The sequence below is a fragment of the Patiria miniata genome, unplaced genomic scaffold (genome assembly GCF_015706575.1).
Source record: "Patiria miniata isolate m_02_andy unplaced genomic scaffold, ASM1570657v1 HiC_scaffold_3, whole genome shotgun sequence".
Taxonomy (NCBI): domain Eukaryota; kingdom Metazoa; phylum Echinodermata; class Asteroidea; order Valvatida; family Asterinidae; genus Patiria; species Patiria miniata.
In genome coordinates this window covers 30,904,588-30,914,268 of record NW_024037069.1, presented here as the reverse complement: position 1 = coordinate 30,914,268, position 9,681 = coordinate 30,904,588, and positions in this window count along the sequence as shown.

Sequence of the window (9,681 nt, the reverse complement as noted above, 5' to 3'; positions counted from 1 at the left end):
GAAACAAAAATTCCCCACTTTATCGCAGCTGTGTGTAAAACACGATTCAATGACTTCGGTCGCATAATTATAGCGATTTGATAAACTCAAGATTTATAAAGTGGAATACATGCATTTGGAACTTGCTGGAATTTTACTCAATGTGGAAAAAAAATTCGGTTAAAACCAATTGGCTCTGTCAAGATACCACAGGAGAAAAGGGACATTCATGCGCAACGGCAGATGGGGGGGGGGGGGGGGCAACGGGGGCCATCCCGTTGTGAGCTTTGTTTCCGAATTCGATTGTTCACCAGTTGTAGCGCACTGTTCGTAGAGTCCTCCGTTACGTAACAAAAAAGAGTTACGTAACATTTTGTTCAAAACGTATACGTTATTGCAACGTGAATGGGAAGCCTTCGCCTGTTCAACTCCTCCGCTTTCGTTCCAATATCGTTGCACAAGAGCAAACGGGGCATATGCCGGCTTTTACATGTGCTTGGGCGTAGGCCTGTTGCATGGAAAGAAAGATATGGTATTGAAACTCAGATCAGAACTAGAACTGATGTGAGCGCGAAGCGCAAAGCCCTTACGGCGTGGGGTTCGGGGCCCGCTTAAGGGCCCCTAAAAAATTGGATTTTAGATGTTCTGTGGTGTGATCTGAGGCAATTTCTTACCACTTTCTTCCATGCTTTAACTAATATTTTCTTGGCAAAAGATACTAATTTGAACATCGTTTTTGAGTCACTGAATCAGCTACCGGTTGATTTCTGACCTCTTTAACCAATATTTTCTTAGCAAAAGATAATAATTCAAAATTAATTTTCGAGATTTTTTCAGCAAAATGCATACGGGGCCCCGACAATTTTTGGATTGCAAATGCTCTGTGATGCGATCTGAAGCAATTTCTGACCACTTTAACCAATATTTTCTTAGCAAATGATAATAATTTAAACATAATTTTAGAGGTTTTCTCCGGCATAGGGGTCGGGGCCCGCTTGGGCCCGAACAATTTTGGATTCTAAATGCTCTGTGTTCGATCTGAGGCAATTTCTGACCACTTTATCCAATACATTGTATTTTCTAAGCAAAAGATACATTGTAGTACATAACAGGGCCCTGTAAATGAGACACAAGTTCAAAAATCTGGCGGGGGGGACATGTGATATTGTGTCCCCCACCCTTCAAACAGTGTGGGGGGGGGGGGACATGTCCCCCTGTCCCTCCCCCCCCCCAGGATTGACGCCCATGTCTGCATGTCGCCCATAGGACATAATGACGTCATTACTTGTGCGCGTTGCTATATGACAGCCAAAGTTGAATCGGATTTAGGCCTAGGATATGAATCTGATGAAATTAATACTACAGCACAAAACTAAAGCAATTAGAATGTGTTATTTACGCTCCCATATATCAATGCTATTATTTTAGGGTGTCTAAAAAACACATAATGTCAAGTTAGATGGGAGCAGCCCCCCCCCCCCCAAAAAAATCACCAAACCCATTCTTTTTTTTAAAGAAACGTCGCTAGTGACTCAGTTTGAGCATGTATGGAGCATGTTATGTTCCTGTTATGTTGGTCACGATAGTGTCGTCTAGTCCTAGTACAGTTTGTTTTAAGACTGCAGGGCGAGGTTTTGGTCTCCCCTAGCGACTCGTGAGCTTTGTTTCCGAATTCGATTGTTCACCAGTTTCTTTGCAGAGGATCAAAGCATTGGTTTCACCGTGGAAGAGTTGCTTCAAGATACGGTCTTTGTTTCACGACGGGTGTAGCGCACTGTTGGTAGAGTCCTCCGTTACGTAACAAAAAAAGAGTTACGTAACTTTTTTGTTCAAAACGTATACGTTATTGCAACGTGAATGGGAAGCCTCCGCCTGTTCTCCGCTTTTGTTCCAATATCGTGGCACAAGAGCAAATGGGGCATATGCCGGCTTATACCTGTGCTTGGGCGTAGGCCTGTTGCATGGAAAGAAAGATATGGTATTGAAACTCAGTGTCTGCATGTCGCCCATAAGACATAATGACGTCATTACATGTGCGCGTTGCTATATGACAGCCAAAGTTGAATCGGATGTAGGCCTAGGATATGAATCTGATGAAATTAATACTACAGCACAAAATTAAAGCAATTAGAATGTGTTATTTACGCTCCCTATCAATGCTATTATTTTAGGGCGTCTAAAAAAACCATAATGTCAAGTTAGATGGGAGCAGCTAAAAAAAGCGTCATTTACAACACATCTTATTTCACTAGTTTCATGGACGTGTTTGGACAATGTTTCTCCTTTTTTGTTTAAATGTACCCAATTATCTTCCAGTTCTTGCTTTATCGCTGTTTTTCTTTATATTATTATTATATTTTTTGAGGGGGGGGGGGGGGTCGTCCAAATAAGAAGCTTTTTATTTCAGGTTACGTTTGCGCACATAACAAACAGACGCGCCGAGCAACTGAACTGGTTCTGGGTCCAGTCCATTCTCGAACATGATAGGGTGTTGGGTACTGCAAGAAAATAAGCGATTTCACTGAATAAAACATTTTGTTGTTGGGGAGGGGAGCGAGCAGGTTCAGTTATTAAAGATGCGTCCCCTCGCTGCGTTTCACCTCGTAAATTGACGTTTAGAAACTGACTTATTTCTTCTTTAAAAAGTATCGAATTATTGGCTGCCAGACATTAAATCAGCTAACGCAGGGTGGGTTCATTTGTGTACAATATGAAACTCCTTTTTCAGAGGGTTGCAGACGCCCAAAATTTGAATAAAAGTAATTGTTCTCTTTAAAATAAAAGGTGCTAATCGAAAACTAGTTAGCCTAGAAGAAAAAGGTATGTAAACAACACGGGTTGTCATCTTTAATGTCGCTTCCCCCACAAAACGTGCACACCCGCGGGATTGCCTGCGGAATATACGAAAAGGTCTTCAAAGTGTCTGCCCGAAGAAATTTCGAAAGCCGCATCTGCGGGCGGCGGGCCGGTTCACCGTACGGCGCGTCGTCCCCAATCCCTGGTTTGTTGTAAGACTGCGCGGAAAGGTTTCGGTCTCGCGCGAGCGACTCGACTCGAAACGTTGTTTCCGAAGGATCAAACCACAAACGCATGCACAATGGTTCACCCGTGGAAAATTTACTTTCGTTTACTTTTGGGTGCAACGCACTATTTAAAATTCGCTCTCCCACAGTTAAGTATTTTTTTTTGCGAACGCGAAGTCGCCAGTTTAACTTCTCCGCTTTTGTTCCAACATCGCGATACAAAGAGCGAACAGGGCACACCACTTTACCCAATCAACCTGCATTTAGACGGTATTCGGGTCTGTTGCATTGGATGCGAGATACGGTATTGAAACTAGAACAGAAACGCCCAAGCAAGTACACTTTTTCTAAGCCCCTTCTAAATTATCCAACAACCTACTGTTCATAAACTGGGCAGGGATGTGATAGGTTCAAATCTTCCGCAAGAGCTTGCGAATTCTTTTTGATACCAAAATATGATGACCTTTTTATTTCCTGAAACAAAAATTCCCCAGTTTATCGCAGCTTTGTGTAAAACACGAATCAATGACTTCGATCCCATAATTATAGCGAGTTGAAAAACTCATAAGTTTTATAAAGTGGAATAGGCCTACATGCATTTGGAACTTGCTGGAATTCTACTAAGTAAAGAAAAAGACTCGATTATAACCGATTGGCTCAGTCAAGGTGCCACAGGTAAATAGGGACAATCATTATGTAAAAACGTGGGAAAATTGGTTGATATGAAGACCAACGTTGGTAAAAATTTCACCAGGTTAAACTCCTGGGCAAATTCTTCCCGATAGTTGGACAATTTTTACACAAATGAGGTCGTTTGCAAGCGATGTTGGGTAAAAAAATATATTGCCAAGTGTTAAAGTGTTTAACAAAACATTGTTTACATCGCATCGGCGGATCCGGGGGGGGGGGGCGCAATGGGGCCATGCCCCCCCCCCCCTCCCCAAAAGAAATCACCAAACCCATTTCTTTTCTTTTTAAAGTGACGTCGCTAAAAAGGCAGCCACCTGCGTACAGCATAACAATTGTGCCACCATGCACCGATGACATGAAGACTGCCCCCATGCTTTTTCATATCAAATTTGAGGCAGAACATTTTTTGACCCACTTTTCGGGGGAAAAAGGTTTGGCCCACCGTAAAAAGCCACTGTGTCCTGGATTTGGCCTACGTGGGCGCGAGACCAGTACCGGACTGAACAGTCGCGCGACATGCAACGAATTGTTGATTGCAAGAAGTGAAACAAAGGAAGAATAGCTTGAGACTGAGGGGTGGTTCCTGTATCGAGAGAGAAGTTGAATAGGCAATTCGGCGTAACAATGAACGCGCTAAAAATTACGTAACAGAGTGCGCTGTCAATAGTGTAACGCCCGATATTGGAAGAGAAAGTAAGGTGCGTTCGAATTCCTTGGTACTGTCACTGATCTCTAAAGACTAGTGGGCACAGACTGTAGTGATTGGAAAGAATTCGAGTAATTGTTCAATGACGATTATTTGTGACGCTACTCTGAGTCAATTGAGGGCACTATTTAAGTTTAACGGTCAAGCCTACGCAGGTTGGGTTTTGGGGGTTAAACGTACGAAAAGTAGTTCGCGTATAACTTTTGCGACGTAGTTTGCCGAAACAGCTCCTATTTATTGCGTGTGTTCATATTGAAATTAAAGATAGATTAAGGGGTTATTTGCAGTTGTGATCAAAGGAATTGTATTTGATTACATAATATTTGTACAGTGATTACTTCGAGTTGATTGAGGGCGCTACTCAAGTTTAACGGTCAAGCCTAAGCGCAGTTTGTTTTTGGTGTTTAATGTGCGAAAAGTAATTCGCGCATAATTTGCTGTTTTGGTAACGTATAGTCAAGGGCATCAATCGCTTTATGATAATTATGTCTGCGTCAAATTGTTTTGTATTTACGGAGTAAATGTGTCAATTTAGTCCCCCACGTTAGGCAACCCTTCACCTAAATCGCCTATATAGGCCTAGTGATTCAATTTTTGGCTTTTCCGTAAAGTTGTAGAAATGCCTTTATTTTTGTCAAGATTTTTTCCGGCCTTCACTTTGGGCCTTAATCTTGCTGGAGTGCAGCAGAGGTTTCAAAAAGGCAATAGCAAGACTCCAAGTGGAGTGAATTGGACGCAGTTGAGTCATTGTGCGGTCCCGACAAGCAACCTTGCTATATTGAAGTGTAAGTTGTCCTTGGGCAAGACACTTTATATCAATATTTGCTTCCCATCAACCCAGTAGCGAATAGGGACCCGTGCAGCCAGAGATGATCATTGTGCTTGGATATTCTGTTTACACTAAAATGTTGATATAGCTTTTTCATATGTTCAGGGTTTGACTTTAGTGGGGGCCTGCAAGACTAAGAAACCCGGCTGGCGAGTGATAATTATTGTGCTATAGCAAAGATGGAAGGACGACAAGAAATCAATCAAGAAATAAATCATTCAATTCAGAAGGCAAACCTGTATGAATTTGTGTCTAATTTTATTAGTTGTTTAGGGGAAAAAAAACTGTTTATTTAAAACACTGACAAGATTGCCTCAGGATACATGTTTTACATGTATGTACATTCTTGTTTATGAGACACTGAAAGAAAAAAAACCGGGCTTGTTAAAATTAAGAGTCTGTTTCAGTAGCCCGGCTGGAAAAATGTTAAGGGCGAATTTATTTTTGAAGAAAACCTTTTCGTTTTTACTGTTGCTTATAAAGTCTCGACAATGAAAAAAACAATGGTATAAAGAAAAACAAAAAGTTATGTGGTGTTGACCAAGCATTCAGGGGCCGCGATTGGTTACCGGCTCCCATATAGGGCTCTTCCTGGGTCTCGGATTCCCCGGCCCACCACACCTCCTTCCCTATCCATCCATGTAACCCCGGGGGGCCAAGCACCGTTAAGGGAGGAAACGAGGCGACACCCTATGCCTTGCTGCCGAGACAGCAAAAGAGCCCCGTACCTATGAGTAGATGCATAACCTGGACTTCGCAGACAGTCCCAGCCGGTGACTTAACTGATTGAGCTAAGGTCGGTTGGTATTTGACGACGGGAAATTAAGACTCTTAAAGTAAATGACTGAGCGCGTGTATTGAAAACCAAAAAATGCACCGCGGTCCGTTTCGAACCTCGGACCCCGCGGTCTGTGGACAAGTACCCTAACCACTAGGCTATTGTACATACAGTCTTCGAACCACTGAGTCTTAATATATAGTTGGAAACACTTGGATGATTATTAGCGCAATCTGCGCTTTGCCTTCATACATGCGTGCAAAAAAAACATCTAAACTTCGAAACTCCCGTCATAAAACAAACGATTTAAATGACGGGTAAACGAACGTGTTTTTGTTTTTGTTTTTTTGGCAATGTGTCGATCTATTTCCAATATACTTTTCAACCCATTAATTTTGTTTCTCGGAATTTCGATATACATCACTCTACGCGGCAAGCTAGTCACCTTCATCCGCCGTTTACTGCTTCTTTTGCTTTAAAACTGCGAGGGAACCGAATTACAGTACTCTCACTGATTTCTGAAGAAGTTCTATATCGTCACTTTGCTCACGAAGTGACAAAAACCTCAAAATTTGACAAAAGTGCATCCCGAGACAATCGCATTTGAAGTTATTCATTTTTTTCAAAAGACATTTTCGACAACTTTGCAGTTACAGAATTCGGAAATTTGTGCTCGGTCCGATAGCATATATGATTTGCTCTTTGCTAATTCATAGTGGTTTGTTGAAAATAGTTCTTAATTAATTTTTTTTAATTTGCTCTTTGGGTCCTTTATTTTCCCAATTACTTTGCGCGTGCTCGTATGCTCCCATCCTGACGCGTGTAGACCAATGCATAATTCCTCCGTCCCTACTCACGAGGTGACTTTTTGTCACTTCGTGAGAACATTTTACACTTTTTTTACACTTCGTAAAAACGAAAATCTCGGATTTCAGGCTTTTTGTCAAATGTTTGTTTACAATAATTAAGAAAGTAAACAATATTTTTCCTTGAAACTTGGTCAAATTGTTCCTTGAGACAACTATAATAAAAATGTTAGTAAACCTCGAAATCGAACAATTATCGATTTTCGAGGTTTTTGTCACTTCGTGAGCAAAGCTGTGTCTACGAATCTATTTTGCTGAATGTTTAACTTGATATATGAAGCTATAGTTTTCATATCTTCATAGGTTCATACCTTCCGCAAAAGCACACAATAACTGACTTTTTTTAAAACCAAAACATGGATATGATGACCTTTGTTATTTCCTGAAACAAAATTTCCCCCGTTTTTCGCAGCTTTGTGTAATATAGCGAGGTGATAAACTCAATATTTATAAAGTGGAATACATGCATTTGGAACTTGCTGGAATTTTACTCACTGAGAAAAAAAATCGGTTGAAACCTAGGCTCTGTCGACCAAGATGCCACAGTGAAAACTAGGGACATGCACACAAAACAGCGGATCCGGGGGGGGGGGCAGGGTTGAACTGGGTTCAACGGGGGCCATGCCCCCTCAAAAAGAAATCAACATTCTTTCTTTTTTTAAGTGTGACGTCACAAAAAAGGCAGCCATTGCTTACAACATTATAATTTCGCCACCATTATGCACCGGCATGAAGAGTCCAGGGGCGGAACATTTTAGAACCACGTTTTCGGGGAACATTTTTTTTTTTTTTACTGGTATGTTCTGGATTTGGCCTAAGTTGTATGTACATGGGCGCGAGACCAGAACAAGTACTGAGCGGTCGTGCGACGTGAAACGAATTGTTGATTGCGAGAAAAGAAACAAAAGAAGAATAGTTTGAGAGAGGGGTGGTTCCTCCATCGCCAGTGAAGTTGAATCGGCAATTTGGCGTAACAATTGAATGCGCTAAAAAGTTACGTAACAGAGTGCGCTGTCAATAGTGTAATTCCAGCGTTCGAATTCCTTGGTACTGTTGCGATTGGAAAGAAATCTATTACATTGTTCAATAACGATTATTTGTGGCGATTCTCTCTCAGTCAATTGAGGGCACTATTTCAATTTAACGGTCAAGCCTACGCAGGTTTGGTTTGGGGGTTAAACGTACGAAAAGTAGTTCGCAGATAATTAGCTGTTTCGGCGACGTACTTCGCCGAAACAGCTCGTATTAATTAAGTGTGTTCACATTGAAATTAAAGATAGATTAAGGGATTATTTGCTGTTGTGATTAGAAAGAATGGTAAATAATTACATAATATTTATACAGTGTGCAATGACGATAGGTATGCGTGATTACTTTTAGTTGATTGAGGGCGCTATTCGAGTTTAACGGTCAAGCCTACGCGCAGTTTGTTTTGGGAGTTCAACTTACGAAAAGTAGTCCGCTCAGAATTTGCTGTTTTGGTAACGTAGTTCCCCCGAAACAGCAAATTCTGAGCTCTTGTTAATTGCGTGTGTTCATGTTAAGATTAATAACAGGACCCGCTGCATTTCTTTGATTCTCATTTCTGACCGATTTTTTAGGTAGCCTGAGTATCAGCCGTTATCCAAGGAGTCGGACGTACTGCTGTCTAACGTCTGATATCTAGATTTATCCAGATTTATCCAGCATCCAGATTTATTTATGCGATCTCGCGTATCAGCCAATCGGAGTTGACTTTACTAAATCGTTACATCATTTCATTCCCAAATTAGGACTAAATGTTCGAATGCAATGATTTGTAATACTACAACAGCCGGGCGCGTATCGCGTAACAAATTACAGAGCTGTATTGTTGCTATGTATAGTTTTGTGATGACGCGACAACGGGTGAATAACTAGTCTGGGGGTGAGACGTTGTATACGCAATAACCCGCCGCCGCAAGAAGGCGCTATCACGACCAACCAATGTCGCCCACGAACTTGTCAGAACAACGTCTAGGGAATCCGCTGAAATTCCCCCCCCCCCCAAAAAAATGGGGGAAACTAATGCGCATGCACGACTTCTGCAGGCAATTTACGGTCAATTTTCAGTGCTATGTATACTACAGATAACAAAAGAGCTGCCTAGTGAAGTTGCACAGAGGTGCGTGCGCATTACACAACCAATACGAGTTTTATTATATGTCTATGGGTGCAGACCAGTAAATCGGTCCGAAATTGCCTGCGCCGGCCAAATCGCGATTTGCATGCCCTCAAAATCTTCGGTATTTGAGCATGCTGTGGGCCATGAACTTGAGGGTTTGTAAAAAATATGGGTGGAAGCCGTGCACAGGACTGGGAGCTTGCAGTTCTGTGTAAGGCATCGTTTTTCAAAATGGCGATGCCGCTTCAGGACTATTTTCAGGGGTGATCGTCTTCAGATTGAAATTTCTCCTAAAAGTCATCAGTTGACCCCCCGTAAATTGAACAGAAAATAAAAGATGATGAAATAAGCTTTAATTTGATGTGTGTCTCGAACACCTTGGAGAGTTGTGAGTATTTTTCCCGAATTTTTGAAGTGGGAGCATTTACCATTGGGGTCTATGGAAGTTTATTTACTGGTCTGCTACCCTATGGGCACACCGTGTATTTTAAAAGTGAATGGCGCCCCCAATCGCCAATCAGTAGACTAGCCTCAGTGATTTGTGTTCTCCTTTCGGGGGAAGGGCAGGGTCTTAAGAAATCATCCCGCAGACATATAGTCTTTAATCAACTTGAATGTTACAGGGAAAATATCAGACTTTATTCAGGGGATGTTTTGGTCAAACATT